This window comes from Coregonus clupeaformis, unplaced genomic scaffold (genome assembly GCF_020615455.1).
Source record: "Coregonus clupeaformis isolate EN_2021a unplaced genomic scaffold, ASM2061545v1 scaf5319, whole genome shotgun sequence".
Taxonomy (NCBI): domain Eukaryota; kingdom Metazoa; phylum Chordata; class Actinopteri; order Salmoniformes; family Salmonidae; genus Coregonus; species Coregonus clupeaformis.
In genome coordinates, this window is record NW_025538773.1 from 1 (window position 1) to 10,000 (window position 10,000).

General features: G+C 45.7%; 3 non-coding genes across 3 annotated transcripts; all 3 read left to right on the forward strand.

Moving 5' to 3' along the window:
• The first annotated feature begins 1,841 nt into the window (after positions 1-1,841).
• LOC123490881 lies at positions 1,842-1,960 on the forward strand. Its single transcript, XR_006661083.1, has one exon. It is a non-coding gene; the product is annotated as a 5S ribosomal RNA (ribosomal RNA).
• Positions 1,961-3,106: 1,146 nt separating this feature from the next.
• Positions 3,107-3,225, forward strand: LOC123490885. The gene has a single exon (XR_006661086.1). It is a non-coding gene; the product is annotated as a 5S ribosomal RNA (ribosomal RNA).
• A 1,176-nt stretch (positions 3,226-4,401) lies between these two features.
• Positions 4,402-4,520, forward strand: LOC123490883. Its single transcript, XR_006661084.1, has one exon. It is a non-coding gene; the product is annotated as a 5S ribosomal RNA (ribosomal RNA).
• The last annotated feature ends 5,480 nt before the right edge of the window (positions 4,521-10,000 follow it).

The window sequence follows — 10,000 nt, forward strand, 5'->3', positions numbered from 1 at the left end:
CGCAACGCCATTTTATAGGGCCCTAGTCAATGAACTTGTCATAAATCAACATAGGATATGCCCTCTCCCCCCCAACAAGACTCAAATATATATATACAGGTAAAAGTCAGTAAATTAGAATATTTTGAAAAACTTGATTTATTTCAGTAATTGCATTCAAAAGGTGTAACTTGTACATTATATTTATTCATTGCACACAGACTGATGCATTCAAATGTTTATTTCATTTAATTTTGATGATTTGAAGTGGCAACAAATGAAAATCCAAAATTCCGTGTGTCACAAAATTAGAATATTGTGTAAGGGTTACATTTTGAAGACACCTGGTGCCACAAACTAATCAGCTGATTAACTCAAAACACCTGCAAAGGGGCTTTAAATGGTCTCTCAGTCCAGTTCTGAAGCCTACACAAACATGGGGAAGACTTCAGATTTGACAGCTGTCCAAAAGGCGACCATCGACACATTGCACAAGGAGGGAAAGACACAAAAGGTTATTGCAGAAGAGGCTGGCTGTTCTCAGAGCTCTGTGTCCAAAACACATTAATAGAGAGGCAAAGGGAAGGAAAAACTGTGGTCAGAAAAAGTGTACAAGCGATAGGGATCACCGCGCCTAGTCAAGATTGTGAAAAAAACCCATTCAAAAATGTGGGGGGAGATTCACAAGGAGTGGACAGCTGCTGGAGTCAGGGCTTCAAGATCCACCACCAAGAGACGCCTGAAAGACATGGGTTTCAACTGCCGCATACCTCGTGTCAAGCCACTGTTGACCAAGAAACAGCGCGAAAAGCGTCTCACCTGGGCTAAGGAAAAAAAGAGCTGGACTGCTGCTGAGTGGTCTAAAGTCATGTTTTCTGACGAAAGCAAATTTTGCATTTCCTTTGGAAATCGAGGTCCCAGAGTCTGGAGGAAGACAGGAGAGGCACAGGATCCACGTTGCCTGAAGTCTAGTGTAAAGTTTCCACCATCAGTGATGGTTTGGGGTGCCATGTCATCTGCTGGTGTCGGTCCACTCTGTTTCCTGAGATCCAGGGTCAACGCAGCCGTCTACCAGCAAGTTTTAGAGCACTTCATGCTTCCTGCTGCTGACCTGCTCTATGGAGATGGAGATTTCAGGTTCCAACAGGACTTGGCGCCTGCACACAGCGCAAAATCTACCCGTGCCTGGTTTACGGACCATGGTATTTCTGTTCTAAATTGGCCAGCCAACTCCCCTGACCTTAGCCCCATAGAAAATCTGTGGGGTATTGTGAAAAGGAAGATGCAGAATGCCAGACCCAACAACGCAGAAGAGTTGAAGGCCACTATCAGAGCAACCTGGGCTCTCATAACACCTGAGCAGTGCCAGAAACTCATCGACTCCATGCCACGCCGCATTAATGCAGTAATTGAGGCAAAAGGAGCTCCAACCAAGTATTGAGTATTGTACATGCTCATATTTTTCATTTTCATACTTTTCAGTTGGCCAACATTTCTAAAAAATCCCTTTTTTGTATTAGCCTTAAGTAATATTCTAATTTTGTGACACACGGAATTTTGGATTTTCATTTGTTGCCACTTCAAATCATCAAAATTAAATGAAATAAACATTTGAATGCATCAGTCTGTGTGCAATGAATAAATATAATGTACAAGTTACACCTTTTGAATGCAATTACTGAAATAAATCAAGTTTTTCAAAATATTCTAATTTACTGACTTTTACCTGTATATATATATATTGGAAATGTAAGCAAGGGTTGAGCTTCTTCAGTTTGTGTCACAAAGTGGATACGTTTCTGTGTCCCTTTCAGAGTGAGTGACACATTGACTTTATATAGTGTACCAAGAGTTGTTCCCTCGCTTACGGCCATACCAGCCTGAATACGCCCGATCTCGTCCGATCTCGGAAGCTAAGCATGGTCGGGCCTGGTTAGTACTTGGATGGGAGACCGCCTGGGAATACCAGGTGCTGTAAGCTTTTTGTCCCAGTAGAGCGTGCTCTTCTGTCATGGAGCAACTGCCTTATATTTATCACCCTAATAATATCATGGATTGTTATTGGACTAAATGCAGTTTGTGTGTGCTGCCCTGCCCTGATCAAATCAAATAATGGACAGTGCGTTTCCCTCAAAATATAGGCAGTCATGCAGCCTTTGTTTTTAGTCTAGGAGACAGTCAATGTCTGTAGTCCATTAGGGCACTATAAAATCCCTTCAATGTTTTGCCTGATTCCGTTAATTCCCAAGTTCCCTTTTCTCCGTTTAGATTTCCCGTTGACCGTTTGTCCCTGTTTTGGCAGGTTTTCGCTCTCAAAAGTACACCTTTTAATAGCAAAACAGCACAATTGGATATTCTATGTCCACAACTATGTTTAAACCCTATCAGGTGACCATTTGTGAGGTCTGGGAAAAATGTAAGACATTTAGATTTTGGGGTGTAGTTACCCTTAAATGCAAGCGTGCACCAGGAAGAGACCTTTGTTTGGTTAAGCAGTGTTGCTGTAGAACAAATGGCCACTGGAGTGATGCAAATGATCACGGTATAATTCTGCCAGGCAGGCATAGGCTACTTTGTAGTTAACATTTACTTGCGAAGGTTTTGGGAAAGCCATTCCTTCCCTACCAGAAGAAGGTTATCATTAGCATCATCGCTAACGGCTACACAAAGTGTAGACATACGCGCGCACCGCACACATGCACACAGACAGGGGCATTCCTGTGCCGTGCCAGGAAGTTCATGGAAATACGAATCACTGATGCATTTTGTTCATGTCTTATGATTGACTTGGGCAAATTAATGCGTTTTCTAACAAGTTGAATAGATTTAGTTGATTTCTTACTAAGTTCAATAAATGTTTGAATATTGTTGAATTTCGGTTTAATGTCTGGATTCCGTGATTCGGTCCGCAACGCCTATTTTATAGGGCCCTAGTCAATGAACTTGTCATAAATCAACATAGGATATGCCCTCTCCCCCAACAAGACTCAAATATATATATATATATTGGAAATGTAAGCAAGGGTTGAGCTTCTTCAGTTTGTGTCACAAAGTGGATACGTTTCTGTGTCCCTTTCAGAGTGAGTGACACATTGACTTTATATAGTGTACCAAGAGTTGTTCCCTCCCTTACGGCCATACCAGCCTGAATACGCCCGATCTCGTCCGATCTCGGAAGCTAAGCATGGTCGGGCCTGGTTAGTACTTGGATGGGAGACCGCCTGGGAATACCAGGTGCTGTAAGCTTTTTGTCCCAGTAGAGCGTGCTCTTGTGTCATGGAGCAACTGCCTATTATTTATCACCCTAATAATATCATGGATTGTTATTGGACTAAATGCAGTTTGTGTGCTGCCCTGCCCTGATCAAATCAAATAATGGACAGTGCGTTTCCCTCAAAATATAGGCAGTACATGCAGCCTTTGTTTTTAGTCTAGGAGACAGTCAATGTCTGTAGTCCATTAGGGCACTATAAAATCCCTTCAATGTTTTGCCTGATTCCGTTAATTCCCAAGTTCCCTTTTCTCCGTTTAGATTTCCCCGTTGACCGTTTGTCCCTGTTTTGGCAGGTTTTCGCTCTCAAAAGTACACCTTTTAATAGCAAAACAGCACAATTGGATGTTCTATGTCCACAACAATGTTTAAACCCTATCAGGTGACCATTTGTGAGGTCTGGGAAAAATGTAAGACATTTAGATTTTGGGGTGTAGTTACCCTTAAATGCAAGCGTGCACCAGGAAGAGACCTTTGTTTGGTTAAGCGGTGTTGCTGTAGAACAAATGGCCACTGGAGTGATGCAAATGATCACGGTATAATTCTGCCAGGCAGGCATAGGTTACTTTGTAGTGAACATTTACTTGCGAAGGTTTTGGGGAAAGCCATTCCTTCCCTACCAGAAGAAGGTTATCATTAGCATCATCGCTAACGGCTACACAAAGTGTAGATATACGCGCGCACCGCACACATGCACACAGACAGGGCATTCCTGTTCCGTTTCAGAAAGTTCATGGAAATACGAATCACTGATGCATTTTGTTCATGTCTTATGATTGACTTGGGCAAATGAATGCGTTTTTCTAACAAGTTGAATAGATTTAGTTGATTTCTTACTAAGTTCAATAAATGTTTGAATATTGTTGCATTTCGGTTTAATGTCTGGATTCCGTGATTCGGTCCGCAACGCCTATTTTATAGGGCCCTAGTCAATGAACTTGTCATAAATCAACATAGGATATGCCCTCTTCCCCCAACAAGACTCAAAATATATATATATATATATATATATATATATATATATATATGTATTGGAAATGTAAGCAAGGGTTGAGCTTCTTCAGTTTGTGTCACAAAGTGGATACGTTTCTGTGTCCCTTTCAGAGTGAGTGACACATTGACTTTATATAGTGTACCAAGAGTTGTTCCTCGCTTACGGCAATACCAGCCTGAATATGCCCGATCTCGTCCGATCTCGGAAGCTAAGCAGGGTCGGGCCTGGTTAGTACTTGGATGGGAGACCGCCTGGGAATACCAGGTGCTGTAAGCTTTTGTCCCAGTAGAGCCCGATGTGAGAGAGCCATCGGGAGAGGTTGTGTTTTTCTCTAGCAGGAGGTAAGCTTCTCATATGGTGTTGAGTAAAGCTTAAAAACCATGTATTAGATCGTAGGTAGGTAGTTAGTTGTAGTTAGGTATTGTAGTTATTGTAGGTTAGTATTGTTGTTATTGTAGGTTTCCGTAGGTAATTATTGTAGGTTAGTATCGAAGCACGAGGCTAGCTAGCTAGCGGGTAGCTACTGGTAACGTTTAGCAACGGTGGAGAGCTGTTTCCAATGTTAATGTGCTGCTAGCCAACGTTTAATTTTTTGCTGCGTTATGCGTTATGAAAGGAACTAGACACGGACATGAATTATCTGTTTAGTGTGTTAACACACTCTTGGCAGTTTGTTGTAACCAAGTATTGGTGCTAAACTGTGTGTTAATGGATGCTAGCATGCTAGTTAGCTATGGCGTCATAGCTAGGCATCGTGGGTTGTTGTGGGTAGTTACTGTAGGTTGGCAGTGTCTTCGGCCTGTAGCACGAAGCGAGCTAACTAGCCGTTTTTCGAACAGAGTCAGAGTCAACACAGTAGCCATTGTGTGCCGGGTGTAGCACGAAGCTAGCTAGCTAGCCGTTCTCCAAACAAAGTCAACACAGTGGCCATTGCTAGCTACCCAACACGACCAGCTAACTGTACTGTAGTAGCTAAATACAATATACTTGTCCTAGCTAGCCAACGTTTAATCATTGCTGCGTCATGAAAGGAACTTGACACAGACACGAATGATCTGTTTAGTGTGTTAACTCACTATTGGTGGTTTGTTGTGACCAAGTGTTGGTGCTAAACTGTGTGTTACTGGATGCTAGCATGCTAGTTAGCTAGTTAACACACTATTGGTGGTTTGTTGTGACCAAGTGTTGGTGCTAAACTGTGTGTTATTGTTATTGGATGCTATCATGCTAGTTAGCTATGGTGTCATAGTTAGCTAGCTGAATAAAGTGGGTTGAGTCTATTCCTTTAAACATTGAACCGCTGTGGTTCACAACAATTCTGATTTCTAAAGGTGGAAGTTGGGAGAGTTTTTGTTCGGGTGGTTCAGTGAAACAATTTTAGTTTCTGAGGTAGAAGTTTTTGGTGAGGGAGGCCCTGCTCTCTCCTCTCCCAGATGCTTAGCTCATTTCATTCCGATCTCCTCTGCATTTTTGTAGCCATTTGCTACAGCCTGTCAACTATGCCTCTGCCTATCCCTGTTCTCTCCTCTCTGCACAGGCTACACAAACGCACCACACCGCGTGGCTGCTGCCTCTCTAACCTGGTGGTCCCTGCACGCACCCCACACCTGGAGTTCCAGGTCTCAGGCAGCCTCTGGAACTGCCGTTCTGCTGCCAACAAAGCTGACTTCATCCCAGCCTATGCCAACCTCCAGTCCCTCGACTTCCTGGCGCTGACGGAAACATGGATTACCACTGAAAACACTGCTACTCCTACTGCTCTCTCCTCGTCTGACCATGTGTTCTCGCATACCCCGAGAGCATCTGGTCAGAGGGGGTGGTGGTACAGGAATCCTCATCTCTCCCAAGTGGACATTCTCAATTGTTCCCCCTAACCCATCTGTCTATCTCCTCATTTGAATTCCATGCTGTCACAGTCACTAGCCCATTTAAGCTTAATATCCTTGTCATCTATCGCCCTCCAGGTTCCCTTGGAGAGTTCATCAATGAGCTTGACGCCTTGATAAGTTCCTTTCCTGAGGATGGCTCACCTCACAGTTTTGGGGGATTTCAACCTCCCTATGTCCACATTTGACTCATTTCTCTCTGCCTCCTTCTTTCCACTCCTCTCCTCTTTTGACCTCACCCTCTCACCGTCCCCCCTACTCACAAGGCAGGCAATACGCTTGACCTCATCTTCACTAGATGCTGCTCCTCTACTAATCTCACTGCAACTCCCTCCATGTCTCCGACCACTACTTTGTTTCCTTTTCTCTCTCGCTCTCCTCCCACACTACTCACTCTGCCCCTACACAGATGGTAATGCGCCGCCGCAACCTTCGCTCTCTCTCTCCCACTACTCTCTCCTCTTCCATCCTATCATCTCTTCCCTCTGCTCAATCCTTCTCCCTCCAATCTCCTGATTCTGCCTCCTCAACCCTCCTCTCCTCCCTTTCTGCATCCTTTGACTCTCTGTGTCCCCTATCCTCCCGGCCGGCTCGGTCCTCCCCCTCCAGCTCCGTGGCTTGATGACTCATTGCGAGCTCACAGAACAGAGCTCCGGGCAGCGGAGCGGAAATGGAAGAAAACTAAACTCCCTGCCGACCTGGCATCTTTTCACTCCCTCCTCTCTACATTTTCTTCATCTGTTTCTGCTGCTAAGGCCACCTTCTACCACTCTAAATTCCAAGCATCTGCCTCTAACCCTAGGGAAGCTCTTTGCCACATTTTCCTCCCTCCTGAATCCTCCCTCCCCCCTCCTCTCTCTCTGTGGATGACTTCGTCAACCACTTTGAAAAAGAAGGTTGACGACATCCGATCCTCGTTTGTTAAGTGTAATGACACTGCTGGTCCTGCTCACACTGCCCTACCCTATGCTTTGACTTCTTTCTCCCCTCTCTCTCCAGATAAAATCCTGCGACTTGTGACTGCAGGCCGCCCAACAACCTGCCCGCTTGACCCCATCCCCTCCTCTCTTCTCCAGACCATCTCCGGTGACCTTCTCCCCTACCTCACCTCGCTGATCAACTCATCCTTGACCGCTGGCCATGTCCCTTCCGTCTTCAAGAGAGCGAGAGTTGCTCCCCTTCTCAAAAACCAACACTCGACCCCACTGATGTCAACAACTACAGACCAGTATCCCTTCTTTCTTTTCTTTCCAAAACTATTGAGCGTGCCGTCTTTAGCCAACTCTCTTGCTATCTCTCTCAGAATGACCTTCTTGATCCAAACCAATCAGGTTTCAGGACTGGTCATTCAACTGAGACTGCTCTTCTCTGTGTCACGGAGGCTCTCCGCACTGCTAAAGCTAACTCTCTCTCCTCTGCTCTTGTCCTTCTAGACCTGTCTGCTGCCTTTGATACTGTGAACCATCAGATCCTCCTCTCCACCCTCTCCGAGCTGGGCATCTCCGGCGCGGCTCACTCCTGGATTGCGTCCTACCTGACCGGTCGCTCCTACCAAGTGGCGTGGCGAGAAGCTGTCTCCGCACCACGTGCTCTCACCACTGGTGTCCCCCAGGGCTCAGTTCTAGGCCCTCTCCTTTTCTCCCTATACACCAAGTCACTTGGCTCTGTCATATCCTCACACGGCCTCTCCTATCATTGCTACGCTGACGATACACAACTAATCTTCTCCTTTCCCCTTCTGATAACCAGGTGGCGAATCGCATCTCTGCATGTCTGGCAGACATATCAGTATGGATGACGGATCACCACCTCAAGCTGAACCCTGGCAAGACGGAGCTGCTCTTCCTCCCGGGAAGGACTGCCCGTTCCATGATCTCGCCATCACGGTTGACAACTCCGTTGTGTCCTCCTCCCAGAGTGCGAAGAGCCTTGGCGTGACCCTGGACAACACCCTGTCGTTCTCCGCTAACATCAAGGCGGTGACCCGCTCCTGCAGGTTCATGCTCTACAACATTCGGAGAGTACGACCCTGCCTCACACAGGAAGCGGCACAGGTCCTAATCCAGGCACTTGTCATCTCCCGTCTGGATTACTGCAACTCGCTGTTGGCTGGCCTCCCCTGCATGTGCCATTAAACCCCTACAACTCATCCAGAATGCCGCAGCCCGTCTGGTGTTCAACCTTCCCAAGTTCTCTCACGTCACCCCCCTCCTCCGCACACTCCACTGGCTTCCAGTTGAAGCTCGCATCCGTTACAAGACCATGGTGCTTGCCTTTGGAGCAGCGAAGGGAACGGCACCTCTGTACCTTCGGGCTCTGATCAGTCCCTACACCCAAACGAGGGCATTGCGTTCATCCACCTCTGGCCTGCTGGCTCCCCTTCCTCTGCGGAAGCTATAGTTCCCGCTCAGCCCAGTCAAAACTGTTCGCTGCTCTGGCACCCCAATGGTGGAACAAGCTCCCTCACGACGCCAGGACAGCGGAGTCACTCACCACCTTCCGGAGACATTTGAAACCCCACCTCTTTAAGGAATACCTGGGATAGGATAAAGCAATCCTTCTACCCCCCCACACACACAGCGGAGTCGCTCACCACCTTCCGGAGACATTTGAAACCCCACCTCTTTAAGGAATACTTGGGATAGGATAAAGTAATCCTTCTACCCCCCAAAAAAATTGTAAAGTGGTTATCCCACTGGCTATAGGGGTGAATGCATCAATTTGTGAGTCGCTCTGGACTAGAGCGTCTGCTAAATGACGATAAATGTGCCCTTGAGCAAGGCACTTAACCCTAATTGCTCCTGTAAGTCGCTCTGGATAAGAGCGTCTGCTAAATGACTTAAATGTAAATGTAAATGTAGAGCGTGCTCTTGTGTCATGGAGCAACTGCCTTTTATTTATCACCCTAATAATATCATGGATTGTTATTGGACTAAATGCAGTTTGTGTGTGCTGCCCTGCCCTGATCAAATCAAATAATGGACAGTGCGTTTCCCTCAAAATATAGGCAGTACACGCAGCCTTTGTTTTTAGTCTAGGAGACAGTCAATGTCTGTAGTCCATTAGGGCACTATAAAATCCCTTCAATGTTTTGCCTGATTCCGTTAATTCCCAAGTTCCCTTTTCTCCGTTTAGATTTCCCCGTTGACCGTTTGTCCCTGTTTTGGCAGGTTTTCGCTCTCAAAAAGTACACCTTTTAATAGCAAAACAGCACAATTGGATGTTCTATGTCCACAACAATGTTTAAACCCTATCAGGTGACCATTTGTGAGGTCTGGGAAAAATGTAAGACATTTAGATTTTGGGGTGTAGTTACCCTTAAATGCAAGAGTGCACCAGGAAGAGACCTTTGTTTGGTTAAGCGGTGTTGCTGTAGAACAAATGGCCACTGGAGTGATGCAAATGATCACGGTATAATTCTGCCAGGCAGGCATAGGCTACTTTGTAGTTAACATTTACTTGCGAAGGTTTTGGGGAAAGCCATTCCTTCCCTACCAGAAGAAGGTTATCATTAGCATCATCGCTAACGGCTACACAAAGTGTAGACATACGCGCGCACCGCACACATGCACACAGACAGGGGCATTCCTGTGCCGTTTCAGGAAGTTCATGGAAATACGAATCACTGATGCATTTTGTTCATGTCTTATGATTGACTTGGGCAAATGAATGCGTTTTCTAACAAGTTGAATAGATTTAGTTGATTTCTTACTAAGTTCAATAAATGTTTGAATATTGTTGAATTTCGGTTTAATGTCTGGATTCCGTGATTCGGTCCGCAACGCCTATTTTATAGGGGCCTAGTCAATGAACTTGTCATAAATCAACATAGGATATGCCCTCTCCCCCCACCAACAAGACTCAAATATA